Consider the following 23,406-nt stretch of genomic DNA (forward strand, 5'->3'; position numbering starts at 1 on the left):
GAGATGGAATTTTCCCTCAATTTCTAAATATTCCCAGTCTCAAAGGATGATTGTGGCACCAGAGATGAGGAAAAAGTCTCCCAATCCCTTGTAGCAGCACCACCATTTTTAATCTGGTGTGCTGATATGGAATGTGCCAGGATGATGGGAGTGGGGGAAGGGAGAAAGTTTCCCTCCTTCCTTTGCAGTTCTGCTGCATCTTCTTTCATAATGGTGGTGAGGAGGAGGAGCAGCAGCAGCAGCAGCAGCAGCAGCAGGAGGGAAAGATGGGGAGTCTTACAAAGAAGAAATTGAGAACATCTTTGAGCCACCTGGCTTGCACAATGATCCAAGAGGGGAGTTCTTTGAGGGAAAAGATCTCAGATCATTTCCAGGCTGGTTCAAGGTAAGTTCTGAATCATTTGCAAATTTCTGTTAAATATCTAAGGGATGACTCTGAGTTTCTCTCCAGCAAATACTGAACTTTTGGGGGCTGTTTTTTCCTATTAAAATGGGCTCACTTTGCTTTGTCAAGCAGAAATAATGGAAAACAGGAAGAAACAATATGCATTTCCTAGGAATCTTCTAAAGTGACAGTATGTTTGAATGCAATTTGATAATTTGTTGTAATCACTTGAAAACATTTGACAGTTGGCACTTAACAGTGGGAAGAGAAAAATGGCATCATGAGTATCACAAAACTGTTGCTGCTTAGAAAGTATATTCCAAAATTTATTGTTAGGGGTTGGAGTTGGTTCTTACTGTTAGTCCTACTTCTGTACCAATATACCACAACAGGCATATTAGCAACCAGTGGTGTATCCTTCCATCATCATCGTGGCTGGGTAGTATCTCAGACCAAAGAGATGGAATAATGAAAGATATGATACAGGAACCAAGTACTGAGCTTGCCATCATAGTGCTAAGAGAGGCTCAGATGCAGTTATGGTGAGAAAGGTACCAGTGTAGCAACATTCATGCCATGCTATCCGAGCAGAAGTGAAGTTGAGGGCTATAAAGGTGGTTAAGGAAGAGCCCTTCTTACACATAGGGGCTATTCCCACGATTGGGAAAAATCAGGCTAGGAAAGCCTAGCCCAATTTTTCCCAATCGTAGGAACCAGCGGGCTCGGCTACGAGCCCGGTGGTTCCTAGGCAGGTAACCCACCTAAGTGCCCCTGCCCTTAGCCTGGGTTTGTGGAGCAAGCACTCCGCAAAACCGGGCTCCCTGATCGTGAGTAGCCGTGGTATGGCTCCGTGCCGTGGCTACTCACAAGTAGACCTCCGACCGGGAGGTGAAAAGCCGGCTCCGGGGGTCTCTCCAGTATGCCCTGCATGCTCACGCAGGGCATCCTGGGGCTTCCAGGGGCTGCGCAGCCCCTGAGCTTCCCAGCCCCCGCCGGCTCCGTCATGGAGATGGCAATTGTGTGGGCGGCTGATACGGCTACCCAGGGCTTTTGCAGAGATCGTCTGCAGGGAGAGCGGGCTTAGCCCGCTCTCCCTGCAGTTTCAGCAAAAGCGGGTCTCACGAATCGTGAGACTCGCCTCATAGTCTACTGTAAGATGCTTGGAGTGTGTGTCCAACCAAGGCTCTAAATCCTGCACTTTTTTTCCTGATTTGCTTGCACTCTGCATCTTCCGTAAATCTCGCAGTCCAAGTCTTGCTATACAAGCGTACAACCTAGGCTGCAGTAATTGTCAGCTGATCCCCCACAGGTCAGCCCCTGCTCACCTGGGTCTATAAAGTGCCAGCCTCAGAGCTTGTTTGTTGAGCAGATGACAACAGAGCATTTGTTCTTCTGCATGCAGAAGGTCTGAGGTTCAATTCCTGGCATCTCCAGGTAAGGCTGGGAAAAACCCCTGTCTGAAACCTTAGTGAACCACTTCCAGAGTAGAACGGTATTGAACTAGATGGATCAATGCTCTGATTTGGATAAGGCAGATTCCCACAAATCTATAGGGCCATTTACACGTTACGCTCAACACCTGTATGATGAGTGTACAATGTAAACTTGTACACTGGTACAGTTATTAACACATTATGTTGAATACAGGTACAGCAGTACACTTCCTATCTGTCATTTGAAGGGCCTGTATATTTCCTATCTATCTATCATTTGAAGGGCCTGTATCCAGGTTGAGTGTACACAGGTACACTCATTGAATGAGTGTACATTCATACACTCATACACAGGTACACTCATTCAATAAACATATATTTGTGTACATCCATACACTCATCTATATACTCATACAGCATAATGTCTGGATCGGGCTTATATAGTCACTAAGAGTAGCAGAAACAGAATCCAGCAGTCTTGCCTTGCTTCTTTCTCTGGAGCTCAGCTTTCATCATGGCCCTGACCTCGCCCCGTCTTTCACCCTTTAGACCCTGATCTCCCCTTTCTGGAAATCAACCTTGCCTGTTTGGGATCATGTCCTTGTCTTGGCACTTGACTATCTCGAATAAGACCCAGCTAGGTACGGCAGATTGCTTAATCATCTTGTAACTGTAAAACAATTCTGGACAAACAAGAAAAATAAAGACTTCAGCCTTTGTTGTTCAAAAACATTCTTCAAAAAGACAAATCCTAAGACAGCTGCAGTGAAGTATCACAAAAATAATGCAAGTCATTAGACAATTAAATTATGGCTCCACATTATTCATTTGAAAAAATTAAAATTAAAGACTTCAGTTTTCAGTGTTTAGAAATGTTCTCTATAAGATGAATCCTTACGTCTTACTACACTGAAAGCTTACTACATTGAAGTTTTGTACATATAATAGAAATCATTAGGCAATTAAATTCTGGTTCCATGGTGCTTTTTCCAGAGGTTATTGGTCACATCATTTCTTTTACATCATTAAATGTACATCATCAATACCATTAAGTGAATAGTCACTAGGTTTCAAGGGAATGGGTTTGATTTTGCAATCAAACTAACAGCCACTATAATCAATTTCTACTCTAGAGGATAAAAATGCATAGAAAACAAAATATTTTATGTTGGTCCCTAGCAATGTTGCTGTAAAGAATTTTAAATGGATAGGTGGAACTATCACATTGATTCTAGTGACCTTCTAAATTATTCAGCTTGGCAGTACAATATGGACAGGAAAAAAATGTCCCCAAACTTTCTGAGGATGGTATTCATCCATTACTGCTCTGAGAGAGTTTTGATAAACATAGAATGTGTAAAGATAGTATTTTATTGGACCAACACCAGTTACTGTAAATGGTATTACACATTTCCAAGTAAAAAACATTTTTTTCAGCAGCATATTCAATTTCAGAGCAAATGTCAAATTGATTTTCTTTTACATTTACCTGTCTAGAACAGGTGTATGCACTCCTGTGTAGCATGTCAGGTGAACTCAGAAGTTTCCCCCGATTTCTGGTCACACTGCTTCAACTCAACCTTTGCCCAAGATTGACAGCTGTAGTTCAAATCTCAGATTAACGATTGTGTGCAAATGCCAGGTTGGCATGAAGTCAACCTGAGATCTCTGATTATCCCCCCCAAGTTCACATGACATGCTACACAGGACAATGTGTGCCACTGAGATACCAAGTTTTCCTTTACCAGACATGCGTCAGACAGTGTGAACTGACCAGACAGTGTGAACTGACCCCTAATGTGTGAATAATTGTATTTGTATGAAGTGGGGTATAAATGTAAGAAATAAATAATCCTAAGATTTCTGGCAGAAACAGATATTAAAGTCACATGGAGGGACATAATGATCCATATCCACAATTGACATCAAAATGGTTCTTTCCTCTGGTTGATTGCTGGGTTTTTCAGTGGTGCTAATCCCATGGCTAAGAATTCCTTTGCTCTGAAAACACTCCTATTTATGTTTGTGTTTCCAACCTCAACTCTTCCAGAGCCCCATAGCCTTTAGCCTGAGCTACAATTATTTCTGCTCTGTTCAAACAATGTATCTTGCCTAAAGTTTGACTCAGATATCTCTCTGTCAGCAGAAGAGAGAGTGCTGCTTATTGCAAGTCAGCTCTGTCTCACGGGCTTTTTGTCATGCCCTTTGACCCTATGACATTTTCCTTTAAGCATCTTAAGAAAAGACAAGGAAGGAGCAGTTCCAGTTCCAGCTATATGCATAGCAAAGGGTGGGTGCAGATCTGACATCTGATTTAGATATGACATCTGTAGCTTGATACTATAATATACTTGGTGAGATATGTGGTCAAAATACAAACATTATTCCAAAAATACAGCCAAACCAGAAGTCATCATGTTTCCGGCAAGCCAGATTTTTAAATGCTTGCCCAAAACATGTTGTACTCGTATATCATCGCATCTGAACAAGCAGATTCCCTGTGGATCCTGAACATGGTGAACAATCTCATAAATTGGTTATTAGGATCCACTGCATTATTTCTTTCTGAATATAATGGATTCCATTGTCTCTTGGATGTAGACAATTAAACAAGAAAAATGCAAAAATCCTTATATACCAAAGTCCAGGGAAACTTTCAAGATGAAATAGTACAATGGCCTCAGGCCTGGAATGTAATCCCAGAAGTTACCAGTAGTGTTGATTCTGCCCATCTCCCTGTTCTAAACAGTACTCATATCAAAATCAAGCGAATTACACTCAAATAAAACTGACACATGTCTCCATTGTAAAGAAACACTCAACTGTGCTTGGCTTCTAAGTTTAAAACATGTTGAATAATGATGGGTAAATTACTCCTCACTTTGATTAAGAACTGGCTCCATAATTATAAGCCCCCACCCCGCCACACACACATATTCAGAAAAAGCATGAGGCTATTCTCACAATGGGGAAAAACCGGGCTGGGCTTCTTTAGCCTGGTTTTTCCCCATTGTGAGAACCAAAGTAGCCTCCCCTTAGCCCAAGTTAGCAGAGCGAGTGCTCCACTAACCTGAGTTTTCGGATCGTGTTCTGCCACGGCGCGGCTCTGTGCCATGACAACACATGAGGAGACCCCCGCCAGGAAGCTGCAAGCAGCCCCCCAGGCTTGGGGCTCTTTCCAGGCTGCCCTGCATGCTCACGTGGGGCATCCTGGAACTTCCGGGGGCCACACGGCCCCTGATCCCCACCACCCCGTTTGCTCCGTGACGGAACCGGAAGTTGTTTGGGTGGTCGATTTGGCCACCCAGCTTCAAGCGGCTGCTGATCTGTGGGGGGAGTGGACCAAGCCCATTCTCCCTGCAGAACCCTCTCAGATGCTTCACACCGATCATGTGAAGCACCTCCATGTCTGATTTCTAAGCATTCTCTCCCCCAGCACTAAAGCCATCTTTTTAGTTTTGCTTTCATTCTTGTGGATAACAAAAATGTTTCAATGTGTTCTGTCCTTCGATAGTTCATCTATTTTCCATCATTATCCTCCACAGTTCAAGTGGAGCTGTGCATATTCTGCAGAAGCTCTCCAAGGCTGATGTTTAAGGCTTCAGGAGACCATGCAGTCCTTTAGCTATGAGCTCAGGTCACTGCTTGTCAGTCTTAGGAGCAAGGGACTTCCATAGTCTCAAAATTTGTCTAACTTCCATTTAGGGAAATGCCCCAATCAAAATGAGCTGAATCCCAGGAAGATTTCCTTTGTACCCTCTCTGGGCAGGTTCAGATTACATGGAGACTCAGTGGTGTGCTAAACCACTAGTTCCTGGAGTGTGCTCAGGGTGTCGGGATAGCTATGCTGACATTGGGTATGTTTTCTGAACCCACTAAAGTCAGCATATTCAACTCTACGTTTGGTCTGAAGGCCAATGAGGCTGTTCGCATGAGCAGCCTAACCCTGCTCTGAAGCCTGGCTCTTAGCTAAGGGTAAAGGAGCAAGCACTCCCTTAACCCAGCTGCTGGGCTTGTCTGTCTCTTTGGACTCCACAGGGCCTGAGGAGACCCAGAGATGGGTGCTTGGAGCACCCATCTGATGGGGGAATCCCCCAAGGCACCGTGCTCGTTTCGTGGTGCCTTATGGAGATATCCAGAGGCAGGGAAAATGAGTCCTGGCATCTGTTGATCCACGCTGCCGGGAGCAGCATGGATGGTCATCCGTGTTGCTCCTGGCAGTGTGGGTTGTGTGGGCATGTGGCTTGCACACCTCAGGGACAATGAGTGATTATCTATGGGAAGGTAGGTTGAACCCTCCTCCCCCTCCGCCCACAAATGCAGTCATATGAATAGCCCCAATATCTATAACCATATTCAAATCTTGCAGATGAAGACTTCCAGACTGGATGGATCATGCAGACATTGGTGGATTTGAATGACATGTCCAGTGTTAGCATAGCTGTCACAAAACTGAAAGTCGTGAACAGTTTAGCCACCGCCAGTTCAGCACTGCCACTGATTCAAGTTGTCTGAATCTGCTCTCTGTAAACCTTCCCCCTAGCCCTAGTTAAAGCTGGGGGTGTCATTCCTACCACTCGCAGCCACCGATGGGAGGGTTTAGAGAGGATGTATAAATAGAACCTGCCAAAACTTTTAAACATTTATTCTTGTCAGGGGGCCTCCCTGGGCTTGGGACGTTCAGTGATTTCACAGCTCCTTTGCTCTAAGTGCTCAGACAGTTCCTTGAGTTGTGTACTGTACCCCAGGGACTACATAGTTCTCTACAGTCTAAAAAATCTTCCTGGAGGACAATTGCAGTGCAGTGATTTGTATCTAGGACTTAGGCAAAAATGGACGATATTTTAAGAGGCACCTAAAAATACTAGAAATGCAAGCAAGGTTTTTCCATGTCAAGCCTGGAAAAGAACTGGAAAGGAAGGAGCATCTTTCCCTGTTCATTCCACCGCAGGGTCTTTTCCAGGGGCTGTTGCTCATGTTTCTCTTGTCTTGTTTGTTTGTTTGTTTGTTTGTTTAGTTTAACGATTGTGAACCCCTATAGGACAGAGAATCCCCCTACCTTCTCTGCTACATAATCTGCTTTGTGAACTTTGTGTTGAAAAGCAGTATAGAAATAGTCAAAATAGACAAATAAAATTTAGGGGTGAAAGAACTTGAATAATTTCCAAGTTAATCTGAGGCAAGTGGGGGAGAATTTGCCCATGCTAGAGAATGCAGTGGCTATGTGTGTGCTGAATCTTATTTTCCATTCCAAACCAGAAAATAACTTCTCAGCGTAATAACGTTCAATTAATAGTACTGCAGAGCTGGACAAATTTGTATTTTGAACCACATAATCATTAACTTCAGTGACATCTTTAATGCTGAATATATTGATTATTTTACAGGATAATTAAACTACCTGGATTATTGTATTTGCATCAAGAAGATGGAGAAAATGTGTTGTTGTTTTTTAATGATGGTGGTTTGATTTTATGACAGCATCATAGTAAGACTAAAAACCACTGATGCTCCTCTGACATGATATGGACTGAATTCACCTTTCATTATTGTCATACAGGATGAGTATCCCTTATTTGAACTGCCGTGGCCTCACAGAAGGCATTTGTGCATATGCGGCAGCCGCCAAAATGACAGCCACTCGCTTTTACAGAGGGCCAAAAAGGCTTCACTTACCCAGCTGCGGCAGTGATGAGGAAGGCCGGCAGGGGGAGAGGGAACCCGTGTGGACCCCACCCCCAATGGCTACAGCAAGCCCCCCAAAGGGGCTACAGGTATTTGCTTCATGTTTCAATTTTTAAAAGGGGGGGGAGTTCATGGACCTGCTGGACCAGACCCGGCGGTCCGGTTCTGGTCCGATGGAACTGGGGGTGGTGGTTTGGTTCGACCACAAACTCCCAAACCCCTGGGCCGGACCACCGGACTGGTTCCGCACATCCTTATTCCTGTCCTTGATTTACAGTTCGGTGGCGGCGGCAGCTGCTGCTCCAGCTGCCGGGCTTGTTCTCCCCTGCTTGCCTTCATCTCTAGTGCCAAAGTGAGCTAGCGAGCTGAGGCATTTTGTTTTTTGTTTTGTTATGAGGCGCTCAGCCACAATGAGTCGGTGCTGCGGGTGCACGCCGTGGTTGTTTCCGGATTTTTGAGCATTCCGGATTTTCGATGTCCGGATTAAGGATACTCCACCTGTACTCCAAATGTTCCTCAATAGGAGCAAAAACCTTCTTAAGTGATGGTCTGATGGACTGCAACTGACCATTTTCTCAACATGGACAGTAGTTACCAACTCCAAGCACAGCTGTTCAGCATTATGCTGCTTCAGAGTTTGCACTTTTCTCTCCACTGTATCACATCTGAGTTCAATAAATGACAGATCTGAAGACTAGAGAGCCCCATAGAAATACATTAACGTGCTATTGAGCTTCTTCAATAAACAGCATTTAACCATCTGGAAGAATCTTTAAATTAGTGTTCTGTGACAAAACCTTGGCTGATCAAAAATCAAGAGAGGAAAGATTAAATACCTGCAGACAGGAGCACAGAAATCTTAGCAAGGAGACATTTTGTTGAACAAGGGGAAATGTAAGGAACCCAGGGATGAGGCATAATGAAGAAAACCCATAAAACCCACAGACCTTGGATTTTAAGCAAGAAGATATTATTCAACAAATTAAAAATAACCAGGAGACTGTCAGAAGACATAAAATAGCTTTCATAAGCATTCACTAAACAAGGGATGGCCAACCAGCAGCCGGCAGACCAGATGAAGTAATTTCATCCAGCCCCTAGAAACTGTAATCAAGATTGTAAAAGTTTGCTGACACTTTTGCTCATAAGGAAAATAAAGTTGTTTCCAGTGCTGTAACTGAGAGAGGGATGAGAAGAGAGAACCCATGCATTAATGTTGCATCTCTTTGCAATCTTAGGGTGCATAAACAGAAACAGTGTGTCCGGATCACGACAAGTAACCATTCCACTCTGTTTTACACTGATCAGACCTCACGTGGAATACTGCAGGGTTCTGGACCCTCCATTTGAACAAGGATGTTGATAAACTGAAGTGGCTTCAGAGGAAAGCAAAAAAGATGGTGAGGGGTCTTGAGATCAAGTCCTTGAGGAACAATGGACGGAGCTGGGTAGGTTTATCCTGGATAAGATCAAAATAAGGTGAAATATGATAACTGTCTTCAAATATCTGAATGGCTGTCATACAGAAGGTGGTGTGGACTTGTTCTCTGTTGCACCTGAGGGCAGGACTAGAATCAATAAGTTGATATTACAAGGAAGCAGATTTAGGCTAGACCAGGGTTGCACAACTTTGGCCCTCCAGCTATAGTTGGACTACAACTCCCATCATCCCTGACTATTGATCACGTTTGCTGGGGGTGATAGGAGGTGTAGACCAACAACTGCTGGAGAGCCAGAGTTGTGCAACCCTGGGCTAGACATTAGGAAGAACTTCTAAACAGTAAAAAAAAAATTGTGTGTGACAGTGGAACGATCTGCCTTGTACAGTGGAAGGCTCTCCTTCACTGGAGGTTTCAAACAGAGGCCAGACAGCCATCTTCAAGGCTGCTGTAGCAGGTTCCTGCACTGAGCAGGGGGTTGGTCCTCTATGATTCTAGTGTGGGCCACTAGAGTCATCACTTTGTACATAAAAATGAAGTCCTAATTTCTAGATGGTGCTGACTTTATTAAAGATTCTGATCATCCTTGAAGAGATCCTGAAGGGAAAGATTCTGATCATCCTTGAAGGTGTGTGTTGTAGGGGGGAAGCTTTCTGGAGAATAGAAATGGCCCCCAAGGCAGATGTTGGACTTCCCTGATCAAAACTACACTCTCAGGGTCAAATTAGATGTGGATATAAATGCATGCTTAGAAGGCAAGCTTCAGAATGAAAGCACCTTTTACTTCTTGACAAAGGGATTTGGGCTGCCCAGTCCTGACTACGGCCACATCATGCACAGAGGGGGAGGTTAACTCATTCATCTTCAGCTATTTTTCTGCTGAAAATGCTTCCCCACAAATTTACCCCCAAAGTGGCTCTTCGTAGCAAATAGCTGTGGGGGCAAAAAGCCACTTTGAGGGAGTGATTTTTTTGGGGTGATAAAATACATTTGCTTCATTTGCAGAAGGTCCCAGCTTCAATCCCTGGCATCTCCAGGTAGGGCTGGGAGAGATTCCCACCTGAAACCTTGGAGAGCTGCTACCAGTCAGTGTAGACAATCCTGACCTAGAGGGACCAAAGATCTGACTCAGTACAAGGCAGTTTCCTATAGTCTTATAGTTAACCTCCCTCCATCTCTCATACTGTGATCCTAGTCAATGAGGCGCTTCTCACAAACAGTGGGAAGCACCAAGAGGAGGTTTGTGGGGAGAGCAGGCTTAGCCCGCTCTCCCCGCAGACGATCAAGAGGCAGCCCACATGACTGCTGGCTCCATCATGGAGCCGGTGGAGGCTGCAGGGATCGGGGTGTGTGCAGCCCCCAGAAGTTCCAGGATGCCCCCCCTCCTATCTTGATCTTTATAAACACACTACTGCTGATCGGGAGCACTCACAGCTCTCCTACCTTGGCTGGGTGCTCCTCTGACTCTGTTTAGTGTTTTAAGAACAGCCCTAAAGCCTTTCAGATCATCTAAAGTCTTTGTGGCAATTCACTAAAGACATCTGCAGTGTTGTAAAAAGCATGAGAGATTCTTCACATTATGAGGCAAAGGACATAATCTGTTGGGAATCTATGAAAATATGACTCTCAGGGTCATATTTTCAAGAGGTACAGTGGACTTCAGAGGGAATGGGAAACAGCAGAAAATTGCCTCTTCTCCATGGTGCCATCACTGCATTACTCTAGATGTTAGCCACTGGCTCTGTATTTCAGTCGTGGCTACATTGTTCTGGCATTTCCTTCAGCAAACACATCAAGTCTGAACCACAGATCCAACCTTAAGCACCCATGCATGCTCATCAGGAACTTGCATCCCAGTCAGGGACACCAGGCACATGTGCATGATGTTTAAAGACATGCACCCGCTCATGCTTAATGGGCAGAAGTCAAGACTGAGCACCAATGAAATCAATGAGACAAGATACTCAGAACTCCTGTTAATCCCTTGTGGATGCTGTCCAATGTTTTTGCTGTGAGAATCACCATGTAAAGTGTGGAGCCAGTCTGACTAACAAGGGACAGAATGCACAAGGAAAAGAAATTGTCTGAAGCATTCCTTAAAGTATAGAATATTATATGTATCATATTTTAACTTTCATAATATAAAATATTATATTTCTGATTAAGAAACACAGTGAAGAATATCTACATTCCTTCTTTGTTTTCTTCAAATTAAAACCTTGTACTATTTCCCTCCTGTCATGAAGCTACTTTAGCCTCAGGCCCTGACCTCTGATCCTGCCTCTCATCTTTTTCTAGTTAACAGTAGTGGGAAGGGAATATTTGCAGTGTATCCTTTCAAGCCGTGTAGCCAGTGTTTTTTTTCTTTCTCCCTCTGTAGCCAGTCCCAGTTGGTCCCAGGTCCTGGAAACCAGGGTGAGACCTTTAAAGGTTTTCCCACCCTTACTGTTTATATTGGTAAGTGTCTCCCAGCACAGCATTTTGACAGATCCCCAGATTGTTTTCCACATATTTATTTATCTTAACTGATTGACATGAGCCAGCATAAGAATAAGTTATGAAATTGTTATGAGGCAATAGCAGGGGAGCGCAGCAGTGATCTCCATCTTGTTAGGATTCCAGGCCATGTCCCTATACAGGGGGCCATTTATCACTGTCTCAAGAAGTTATTGAACACGTTTTAACAAATGCACATTCCCCCTGAACTAATTCAAGCAGCTAATTTCCGGTATCTGTGTAATGAGTGTTGGTAATTGTATATTAATCATTCATCATCATCACCATCATCATTATCGTTGTTGCTATTGTTGTTTTCAATTGATTATATGTTTCGTATAACTTTCTGTTGAAAACAACTCTGATTTTAATTCCACTGGTTGATTAGCCAGTTACCAACCATCCTGTTAATAACTGCCTTCTAGCTGTTTGGTTTGGCCCTTAAGCACATTGGCCACAATCCACCTGGTAGCCAAACATGCAGTAGTGATTACTCTGCATTTTCTTCTTCTTTTTCTCTCCAGCTGTTCCCACCCCAAAGGCGAAGCCATAAGCCACATCGTAAAATGTGTGTCTGTATGTACGTGTTTTTGGTTTTGTATGCAGTATATCTGTTTGGCTGAGGACAAACGTTTCTGAAGCAATCCCCCCACCCACAAAAAACCAACAGTCTGTATGAGTGAACCCTCTGTTGTCCAAATTAGGGGCACACTGGATCACAGCTGGTAGATGGAAATAAGCTCCATTTAAATCATTTGGACATTTCCAAAGAGTGGTTAGCATGATGCACAGCCTCAACAGGAACTGGAGGATGTTGGGGCCCTGCTGCTGTGGACGAGGAAGCAGATGTGCTGCTGGTAAGGATGGTAGCTGCACTACCAGCATTCCCATAGTTTCTTCCATTGCAGAAAATTGGAGAAACTACACTACTATTGATAGCACAATCAGCGTTCTTTCCAGTGGTGCTACTGTTTCTGTGTCCACATCAGTGGCACCTCAATACATTCCTATCCCCACTGAGGCTGTGCATCGTGTCAGCCAATGGAATGAGGACCAGGATGAGGGTCTGCATGAGCAACTGGCCAACTCCAACACTGGCTGGGGGCCCCAGGGCTCTGAGGCTCTAGTGAAAGAAGAAAGTGGCCACTAATGCAGCTGCCGGAGAGCAGCACTCTGAGCTTCCACTACTGCCATTATGGTAATCCTCCACTAGGGTCTAGAGGAGTTTATCGTAGCGGTTGCTCAGAGTGCTTTTTAGCAGCTGTGCTGGCAGCCATCATTTTCCTTTTGCTATGCAATGTCCCGGTTGCATCTAGTGTGATGCAATGGCAGCACAGTGCATTATGGGTACAAGAGCGGGCGGCCACCCACATGGCTCAGCTCTCCCCCTGCCATCACAGAGGGCATTTGGTAAAGGCATCTGAGCAAGGACCTCATGAACCTGGTGCCAGCACTGACCAGGACATTGCAAATTAAAGCAACAGAAGGAGAAAATGTTGTCTACATATATTAATATATTTTTCTGGCTGCAGCTCCCTAATCCACATCTGTGGTAAAATAAAGCACAGCTGCTCAGACCTTCATATTTCCTTTTTTAAAAACCCATATTTTTTCCAGCACTGAGATTAGCGTCATTAGTGAGTTCTGTATCAGAAAAAAACAACATATGGAGGGGCCCTGAGGTATTTGAAAGGTGCATCTATGAGATCACTTAATTTGATTGGTTTCCATTTACACACTTTAACTCCCCTGTTGAATTCACAATTGGGGGGATTAAGCAGCTAAACAAATTGATTTTTCTTTGCTATTTTAGGGATTTATGATGAGTAAAGTGTGGATTTTGATACTCATAAGGAATAGTGAGTAGGTTTTCCAAAAAGACCATTGCCTGCATACCAATAGAGACGCATGGCATCAGTTTTTGAAGCTAAGGGCCACAACTTTATTAGCTCAAACAGTCAAATTAAAAAAAAAACCAGCAACAGAATTGGACTCTGCACCCTAGTTTACACTGTGGGAACTAAATGCCTCAGAGCCCAAGATGCAATTCCTTTCTCTAACTCTTGTTGGGCAACTACGGCACAGCTGAAGCAATCAGTACCACAGCATTGCCATCCCCAAGCTACTCGGTCTTAGGGTGCTCACCAATAAGCTGCCCTAACGATCCTCAGACTTGCACTATACTTGTCATTGTGACCATAGGGAACCTAACTTACTACAGATAACAGTATGAAGTAGGCAAAAACTCTCCCTCACTGGCCAGTCAGAGGAAGAGTCAAGCATTCTTACCTGGCTGCCAAAAGGATGATCAGCCAAAACTCTTCAGGGAGGGAGGTGGGATGAGACTCTAACACCTAGTGAATGTCTGGGTGGGAGAGAGTTCCAAGAACTTCCTAGCCACACTCAGACAGACCCACCACCAAATTACCCCACAACCTCATGCTTTATTCAAGGTTGGGTGGGGCAAAACAGCCACACTCAAGAGATCCTTGGTGAACAATGGCACTTCCCCAAGTAAATAATGTCTGTGAAATGCAGCAGAAAAATAAGAAAGGTCAAAGAAGGAAAGTCTAATTGCTGGAAATCAGAGCCTTGGGACATGTAGTAATGATGTGCAAGGAGTAAGTAATATGCAAACAAAATGGAGGGGGGGCGGTGGATACAAGAAATGCAAATAAATGTGTAGCTACATGATAGTGATGGTGTATCTAAGGCAAGCCAATAGAACCAGAGTGATGGAAATTTGGGTGATCCCATCAGATCTCAGATTGTAAAACAGTGAAGGGTAGTATGGATGGTTTTAGAAAAGTGCTGAGATTCTTAATTGTCTTTAGTTCATCTTCACAAGTTAGCCCACTTCCACTTCAAACGTTCATGCATCTGCCATCATTAATTGTGGTTCATCATGCACACACTTACTTTTCTTAAGTAAATAGGCTAAAAAGTCTCCCTGAAAGTCGAGAAGCAAAATGTGGATGGGGCAGAATCTTTTGCCCTCAATGTGCCAGTTTTGACATTCAGGGATTTTTTAAAATGTCTGGAAGCAATAAAAATGGCACCTCCCCACTTGCAGCATGAAGTGGTACAATCCACTCCGTCCCCTCAGTGTTTGACCACCTCATTTTGCTGCTTTTGGTGACCAGAAGTAAATTCTATTAAAATACATGGGACTTACATCCAAGTAACAAGACTTAAAAGTGGGGCATAAGAAAGATAAATGTGTGCAAGCATTTTAGATTAAGGATTTGATCTGAGACTCCTATTTCATCTCTACCACACGCTCATTCTGTCTTGTTTTCAAAAGACTTTGAAATAACTGTACTGAAACTTCTCCCAAAAATGTGATCTTCCCTTTTCATGCTGCTGCCCAAACAAGTCTGACTGGGTGGCTGGCATATTCTGGTTGGCATGTCCCATTCCAAAGCAAAAAACAATCACAACAGCTGTGGTTAGTGAAGCGGTCAATCTGCTTCTGTGATTGAACCAAAAAATGAAAAGCAGGTCATCTTCTTATCGTGAAGGTTTTTCATAACTCTACCTTAAGTCATTTATGTTAGAATCAATAGACCAAGCCACAGTTGTATCTCATGGTCAGCAGATCTCTGTTCCCTCTTCTTGCATGTTTCCCTCCCAATTTCCTACTTTTAGAATCTTCCCCACTAAAATTCCTTGCTTGATTTTTTTATAGATCTTTTGATCATACTTTTCAGAATATAATTCTTCTGGGTTGTCATAGGGGCTGAGGAGCTGTGGAGAATTATTACAGCTGACAAGATATTCAGCTGGGGACAAATGTTCTTCATTAAGTAGAAGTTCAATTTTCTGCTTTAACAAGCTTCCTGTGTAGACTGTGCTTACATGAAAACAGCCTCATTTTCATATATGGAAGTCCATATATACTTGAAGTCCACAAGGTACTTGTATTATTTGGCACTCTCTTGTAAGTATCTGGGTTTTCATGCCCTTGCATAATTGTAGTGAAATCTATTTACTCTGTATACCTATTCAAGGTGTTCAGAGTACCAACTGATCCAGTTTTGCTGGAAGAGTTTCAATTATTGGTGCCTGCGGATGTAGACAAGGCATTCAGTGGAGTTTGGCCAACCACGTGAATTCTTGACCCTTGCCCTTCATGGCTTATTAAATCTACTAGGGAGGGAATTGTTTGTTTGTTTTACTAGCTTTATACTCACAGTTCCTTCATTTGAAAACAACCCAATGAAAGCTTGATCAATCACTAAAAGGAGCCTAGAATGGAGGTAAAATAACATTACAGAACTGAGTATTGTAATAGGATTAATGTACGCAGTCAAGACCCAGGAGATATCATCACCCTGTCCGCTCAAACAATAAATGCTCAGATTCAGCTAGGTCATGGGCAGCCAGTAGAGGATGTGTCCGAGCCTGAGGTTGAGACTTAGAGGGCCCAACAGAGAACTGAGAATGAGGGAACAGACCAGGAACTGGGATCCTGCAAGCCAGGAATCAGATTTGAAGGCAAATGTCACAAAGGGGCAGACAAACCAGGAGTCAAGATCAGGGGACAGGCCAAGAGTAAGAGCTAAAGCTGAGGGTTAAAGTAATAAAGACAAAACAAGGGCAAAAGACAAGTGGAAAGTCAGAGCCAAAGCCAGGGGCCAAGCTGAATGTGGGTCATGGTCAAGAAACACAACACACTGGCACCAAAAGGACCTTGAAATGGAGGCTCCACCCAGGCAGGAATATTCTTTTTGTCCTCGAAGGATCAAATGAACAGCCTGACAGAGTAACATTAGCAAGCAGGGCTACTGTAATTCAGCTGATTGCCATACGGGGCAAAAGTGTGCATGTTTCCTGTCCCCAGTCTTTAACCACATGTAGTTCCTGACAAGATCAGGAACTACAGCCAACTCCCTCTGAAAGCTTTTTTGGATGAGGATCATTCACAGGTCACTGTCAGCTTCAGCCCTGTATATGTGTATGTGATGTGTATGCATATCTTTATTTTTAGATTGTGAGCCTTTGGGGGACAGGCGGTCTTCTTATATATGTATTTTCCTATGTGAACCACTTTGAGAACTTTGGTTGTTGTAGTTGTAGTCATCGTAGTCACTGCAGTTGTAATAGTCAGGGGTGTAACTATAATTGAGCGGATGAGTCCAAAGAACCTGGGGCTCCCAGGTCCTGAGGGTCCCCAAGCTCCACCCCTCCCTATTTACTTCGTTATCTCCCTAACTCTGAGCGAATGCCAGGGAGAGGGGCAAACACAGGCCCCCTCTTCCCTAGCTACGCCATTGGTGGTGGTGGTGGTGGTGGTGGTAGTAGTAGTAGCAGTAGTAGTAGTAGTAGTAGTAGTAGTGTGAGTGTGTGTGTGTGTAGAGACAGGGAGAGGGAGGAAAGGGAAAAATGCATTTGGGAGGGGGGGAGATATTTGAAAGAAAAATTACAGTGTATTTCATATTAATGTTCCCAGCCTAATTATACATAGAAGTGAGCCTGTGACAAACTGCTTTTATGTATTTTGTCACTTCTAGAAACTCAAGTCCTCATTTGTCCAGGGCATAAGCAGATTCTCATTTTTTCCTGAGCTTCCACACCCTTCACCAAGCAGCTTCCATTGCAATCATTATACAGTCTCTATGAAGCATCTGTGAAGTACTTCCCAGCAATTGCAAGACAGTTCCCCAAACACGGAGGCATTCTGTCCCAAAGGAAGTCCAGTGCATTTGTTATAGCATCCGGAAATGAATACAACTGAACTAAAATAGTGCAAATATGCAGATTAGCCTAGAGATACACATGTCTGGTGGTATATAAATATATGATAAATAAATAAATATTAGGCCTGTGCATGGGCACAAAATTCAGAATCGGGTCGGTCTCATCCAATCCCAAAAATGTAGGTCCAGGGTCCGTTGACCGCCTCCAAAATTTGGGGTCAGAGTCAGGATTTTGGACAGGATAAGGGTCAGGAACAGGTTTGGGGTCAGACAAAAATATTTAAGAACATTTAAAAGTAACTGTGATTCTCATTATGAACCTGGAAGAAAACTAACACAACACCAGAGAGTCGTAGGGGAAGTGAGGTAACATCATTGAGTTTAAAGGGGAGTTACCTCACACCAGAGAATTGCAAAAGAAACTTGGAAATTGGCTGGTGGCTGCAAATGTTTGTGAAACACTGGCTAAAAAACTTGATTTTAAAAAAAAGATACATACAGGTGAGCGGGCAGGCAGGCAGTAGTGATGTGTGAGCTGGATGTCAACCTGGTTCAGCTCGAATCCAGACCAGATTCACCGGTGGGTGAAATGGTTAAAATCCATCTTTTAAATGAAGCCCCACTGGTGTGCACAGAGGTGTGCAGCCAGCCTGGACTCTCAGTTTGGAAGGCAGCGGGGTGGTTGGAGGAGCCCTTGCTAGCACTGCCGGCGCCTCCTCCTGGGTATCTGCCACTACAGTGGCCACCCATGCCACCGGCCAGGCTTCATTTAAAAGATTGATTTTAACCATTTCGCCCACGGGTGGGGCATTTGGAGGAGCTCCCTCCCGAGTATCCTGAGTATCCTCCTGAGTATCCACCACTGCAGTGGCCAACCTGCCACTGCTGCCATTGCTGGGGCTTCATCTACAAGGTTTAAAAAAGCACACACACACACACACACACTCTAAAGATTTTAAAAGGGAAACCTTGTAAGACTTGGAGATCCCCTGTATTTGTAAATTGAAATCCTTGCTGGATTTCCCTTCACAAATATACTCCCCCCACCTGAGCCAGCCCGTGAGCAGGTTCTGCTCTTTGGGGGCTGGTCCGGTTTGACCTTGGACCACCTGGACTGGGCTGGCTTGATGTGAGCCAGCTCTCGCATCTCTAGTGTGCAGGCAGTTAGAGGGCACAAGATGCTCCCCTGGCTGCAATCACTTACTAAACCCTAAACACATCTTCTTATCATTTGGAGCTCTGGGTGGGAAGCTCCAGATTTTTATGAAGGGTTTTGGAGAAATCTGATCCAAACTGGGATGCTTAAGTTTGGGTTCAGACTCTCTCTGAACCCCTCCAAATTTGGTAAAATCAGACATGGTCCAGTTTTGCCGATCTGATTTAGTACAGGCTAATGCATATGCATCACTTGATAGTCCTACATTTGAATAATGTACACTAGTCTGAATGAATCTGAATGTGTAAACCAACTCCACTAAAAGGCACTGTAGTAAAGTGTATTTAACAGAACTGTGGGAACTGAAAAAGTTAATAGTTCCAGGAGGGGCCCACCAGAGGTGTCTGGGAAGAAGGACCTCATTGTGGTTATGTGACTACAAGATGACTGATGGTATCAGAAGCTCCTGAGGTTGTATGTATTAATTTGCTAGTCTGTTAAATACAGGAGTCTGTTAAATACAAGAGAACCTTGTTAATTGTGGATCTGGCAGCCATGGTTTCACATATCTGCGATCAGGTAATTTCCTCTTGACCTCAGAAATGTGAAAAAAAAATAGGCACTTAAAGGGTTAAGACCTGCATATCTGCAGGTCAGGGGTGGGCAGAAATGCAGGTCATGGGTGGGCGGAAATGAGGTTATTTCCACCCGCCATTTTGAAGACAGGAGGTGGCTCCTTTTTGTTTTAAAAATAGGAGGGGGGAATGATATTTTTCTTGGGGAAAAACATGATTTTTTTAAAACTTTGGGAGTCATTGTTGGATAGCTGGAGATACACAGAGCACAGTAGGCACTCCCCAATTTCCCCCACTTTCAGTCTTTTTGTCCCATTTTTTCCAGCCCCCTGCACCATTTTTGCCAGCCCTTCTGCACCATTGCCTCAGGAACCTAACCCTGCAATTCCCATTGCCCTAATGCCCCATCATCCGTGGTTTCACTATCTGCGCCCCTCCACAGAACAGAACCCCTGCGGATAATGGGATTTTCCTTTAAACTCCATCAACTTCATCTCAGAAGAAGTAAAGTTTTGTTGAATTGTGAAGGCTAGTTATAACAGGTACGGTGACTGAAAATCTGTGAGAGCTCTGTCTCTGGTGCTAGATCTGCAATGGGGTGGTTTGGTAGGTCGCTGGGAAATCTGGTTCATGGGGAGTGTGCACTCTCCTGGCATATGTGTTGTCCAAACTTGACCACCTCCAGTTAGCCCAACATGTTCCATCGATTTGTAACCTACATTTGAAGTTGAACAGAAAATGTCAGGCGAATGTCGGATGGAAGGTTTAGGAATGGAAGGTGTGTGGGTTTGACAACACACTTACCAGTTGATCCCTGGGAACGGGATCTCCTGGTGATTGCCTGAACCTGTTTGTACCTAAGTTATCACAAGGTAATTATGCATTATGTGAATCAGCCCAGAGACTTTGGTATCCCCACAATAGCATCCTCACAATTCCATCCTCATATATAGGTGACAAAGAAATTCACTCCACTGTAAAGCTATGTGCTCTGGACTCTTTCGCAGATTGGGAGGATGTGCCATTAATTCTTAAGGGTTAACGTGATGAAGAAAATTACCCCCCCAAATGAAATGAAAAGGACCATGTCTGAAGAGTCAAACAATTCCTAATTGTCCTTTTAATTTCAGTGGGACTATTTTGTGTAATTTTCCTCATCAGCCAATAGCTTTAGATAGGATGTTTGAGCACTGGATACAAATGTAACAGCTGTGGTCACTTGAGGCTGCAAGAAAGCAATTCAAGTATTTCAGAGACGTTTCCCTGTCTGTCTTGTGTAAATATTAGCAATTGCAGGCATCCATCTAATTTTCTCATGGTTGTAAAGACAACTACAAGTATGTGAAAGATGAGTGAGGGATGGAAAGGGAGGAAGTCCCTTCATAATTCAGATTAATAGCTAAATTACAGGAATGGGACTTGTTTGCTAAGAAATATCTCTGGTTATAACTGAGCAGTGGGAAAGGACAGTGTAAGTGTGGTGGAAATAATGAAGCGTGTTTATTGTGTTTTGATTAGGCATAGTATTGATTACATGAGTCAGGTTTATGCTCCTTTACTAGTGTCAGTGGGATTCGAAATTGTGCTTGTTCAAGCTACAGGAAGTAGTGGTGAAGTTTGTTCCTGTTTGTATGTTACAGAGGAAGAGAAAAGAGATGACTCCAAAGATAAGGAGAGAGAGAAGAATCCAGTGTCTGCTCATGTTCTCTTGGAGATGAGAAACTTGGGTTCACGCCCTAGCTTAGCTGTAGGCAAAATGGGTGTTCTCTTTAATGCTTGGGGAGCTTCCCCATAATGCAAGGTGATTCAGCAGCCTCAGGAAACAAGGGCATCATGGGGTGGCAAATGCAAGCACCCCACCTTGTGGTGGGTGGGGCCTCACCTGCCGGCCACGGCTGCCCACACCTCCTCTCCATTGCGGCCTTCATCTCCCCTGTTTTCTCCTCCTTGCTGGCCCTAGGCCCTGCACCCTCACCCAGAGTTGGTGCTGATGTCACCACCAAGTTTGGTGCTGGATGGAAAGAGTAAGAGAGAACACAAGTGCCAATGTTGGACCAGCAGCTACGACGACAAGCAGGAGAATCCAATGAGATGTTGTGGCTGCATCAGCACTGAGCATGCCTGGAAAGTGGGGCTGGCTCAGGGCGGTATCTGGTCTCTTGAGGCAGGGGGTGGGGCAGCAAGTGAGAGATGTCAACACTGGCAGTGAGCCCTGCTTTAGAGCTGTAGCAGGAGCCAATGGGCTTCATTCAGCCGCAAAGCAAGGAGGAGGAAGGGGGAGCAGGAATTACAGTCAGTCAGTCAGGGCTTCCTTGGACCACAAAGTCTATAAGTATAGATATCCAAGACAGAGCCAGATGTAGACAGAGAAAGAAGAAACTAATTATTGAGTGCTAGGAAGTGATGGATTACCCATACTAGCACCTGTGACATTACTCTAGCAAAGGTCAGAGTCAGGCTTGGCCATTTTTATCTCTGAAGTATATGTGTAGCATACTAAGTACCTTTTCAAGAGATGTGGAAACGTAGTGGCTTGTGTGGACGTTGCTCACAAGTGGATGGATAGAATGAAACTGGCAGAACTTCCTTCTCCTTTACTTCCTTGTCCTTTGGAACACAGCCTGAAGGAAGTTTTTTTGTTTTTGTTTTTTGGTGGAGTTTCTTCATTTTAAAATTAGCAATCTGACAGGAATAGAAAGTGGTACTGCTTTAACTAGAGCAAAAATCTGCATCGTTTGTATATGGTATTATGATCTGGGAAACCTGCAGTGTGGTCTGGGAAATCAGATAATGTAGTTCAGAAGATATAATGAAGTTTTATTTCTTTATTTAAGATGTTGAGGTTTGCAGGTAAAACCTCACGAAGTGGTGTGGCTGTGCAAAATCCATTTAAACAGTTCAGCATCAACAGAAGAGCAACAGAGGAGCTAAACCAGGATATAGATCTTAAACACGACATACACTAAAAAGTTCATAGTATACAACGCAATGTTGTTTTTGTTATCATCATCATCATCATCAATAATAATTATAATTATTATGACACAAAGCAGCTAGAAATTGAAGCATGCTTATTCCTTATGGATATTTAATGGTGTCAAAGTATGGAAAGAACCATGGGTCTGATGGCCTGGAAGAGTCAGATCGGCTCTGCAGGAAGTACTCTGGCTCAGAATCTTTTCACCCAGCGGGGAAGTTCTCATACCTTTGGCTGCAGATTCCTGCCCAGCAACCCACTGATTTCAGTAGATTTGTTAGCCAGAAAATCATCTGAGGAACTATATCTGGAATTCAATATCTGGAATTCATTAGGTTTGGGGCATGCCAAAAGATGCTAACAGGAATTTCAGATAAAGGGAAATAAGTGCTGCTGGAAATGAAATAACTCAAAGCATAGCCAACTTTATTGAAGTAAAACTGAACACTGATGAAAAGTTGCTGGCATTTTATCCACTAAAATTATTGAATGATGTCATGGCAGATGAGAAACTGAAGTTTTTCCATTCTGTGATACTTGCTGACATTTCTTTTCTAGATCTTACTTTGCAATACAGAGACATAGGAAAAGACAAGCAATTACAAAAACTGAAACTAACATAACTACTCAAGCACAGATAAAATCAGATGACTACAATGCTCTAAAGTCAGAACAACAGATTGTCAAAGATTGAGCAGTCTGTATGCATAACACAGTGGTTCTATTCAGATGACATGATAGAGAATCAGTACTTAAGACATGAAACAGAGCTGCTTGTTGAACCTGTTCCCAAACTTCATGCATTGGTCAGGTGTTCTGTACAGACCAGCCTACACACAATTATTTATTTATTTATTTATTTATTTATGTATTTATTTAATTAAAAACAGACTTATATTCCACTTTTAAACACTGGTTCAGATGTAACACAGAGACAGATTTATATCTTGGCTTAACACAATGCTTCTGAGCCTTGTGAGCATCCCCCCCTCCCCTGCCTATGCAAGAGTTAGTAGAATTCTATTTCTGATCCTGGTTAGGAACAAACTAGGATGATTTGTTACATCTGAACTGGGTGAACCTGGCTTATTCTAACCATCGTTCCAAAATAAACCAGGATCTGAAATGGATCCTTGTTTATTTTTGGAACTGTTCTTCTTATTTATTTATTTAAAATATTTATACCCCACCCCTCCAGCACACTACTGCTCAGGGCTGCTCACAGCATTTATAAAATAGTTACAATGTAAAATCAGATTCATAAAATTAACCAAATTAAGTTTACAAAAGTTAAAAATCCAAGCTGAAACCACAATCAGAATTAGTTTTTTAAATGTCAAATTAAAAGTTATTTAAAAAGCTTAAAACTAAGTATTATAAAAACTAAAGAACCTACCAGATATAAGCAACAGGTGAAACATTAAAAAGTCTCTTTTAAAATATGTTTTTAAGTTGTTTTTAAAAAACACTGAGGGAGGGAGCATCTTCAAGGAAAGTGTTCTAAAGTAGAGGGGCCACAACTGAAAAGGCCCTGTCTCTAGTCCCTGCCAACCAGATCTCT

General features: G+C 43.4%; 1 protein-coding gene across 3 annotated transcripts in view; it reads left to right on the plus strand.

The window, feature by feature from the left end:
• Nucleotides 1-23,406, plus strand: part of OTOS (otospiralin) — an 85,391-nt gene that overhangs the window by 32,564 nt on the left and 29,421 nt on the right. Inside the window, exons 1-2 of one of the 3 annotated variants that reach the window (XM_053313225.1) lie at nucleotides 7,580-7,592; nucleotides 11,323-11,399. The gene's annotated coding sequence lies outside the window, so the exon portion shown is untranslated. The other 2 variants (XR_008320479.1, XM_053313226.1) reach the window with 2 other exon arrangements.

The sequence above is a fragment of the Hemicordylus capensis genome, chromosome 3, assembly GCF_027244095.1.
Source record: "Hemicordylus capensis ecotype Gifberg chromosome 3, rHemCap1.1.pri, whole genome shotgun sequence".
NCBI classification, from domain to species: Eukaryota; Metazoa; Chordata; class Lepidosauria; order Squamata; family Cordylidae; genus Hemicordylus; species Hemicordylus capensis.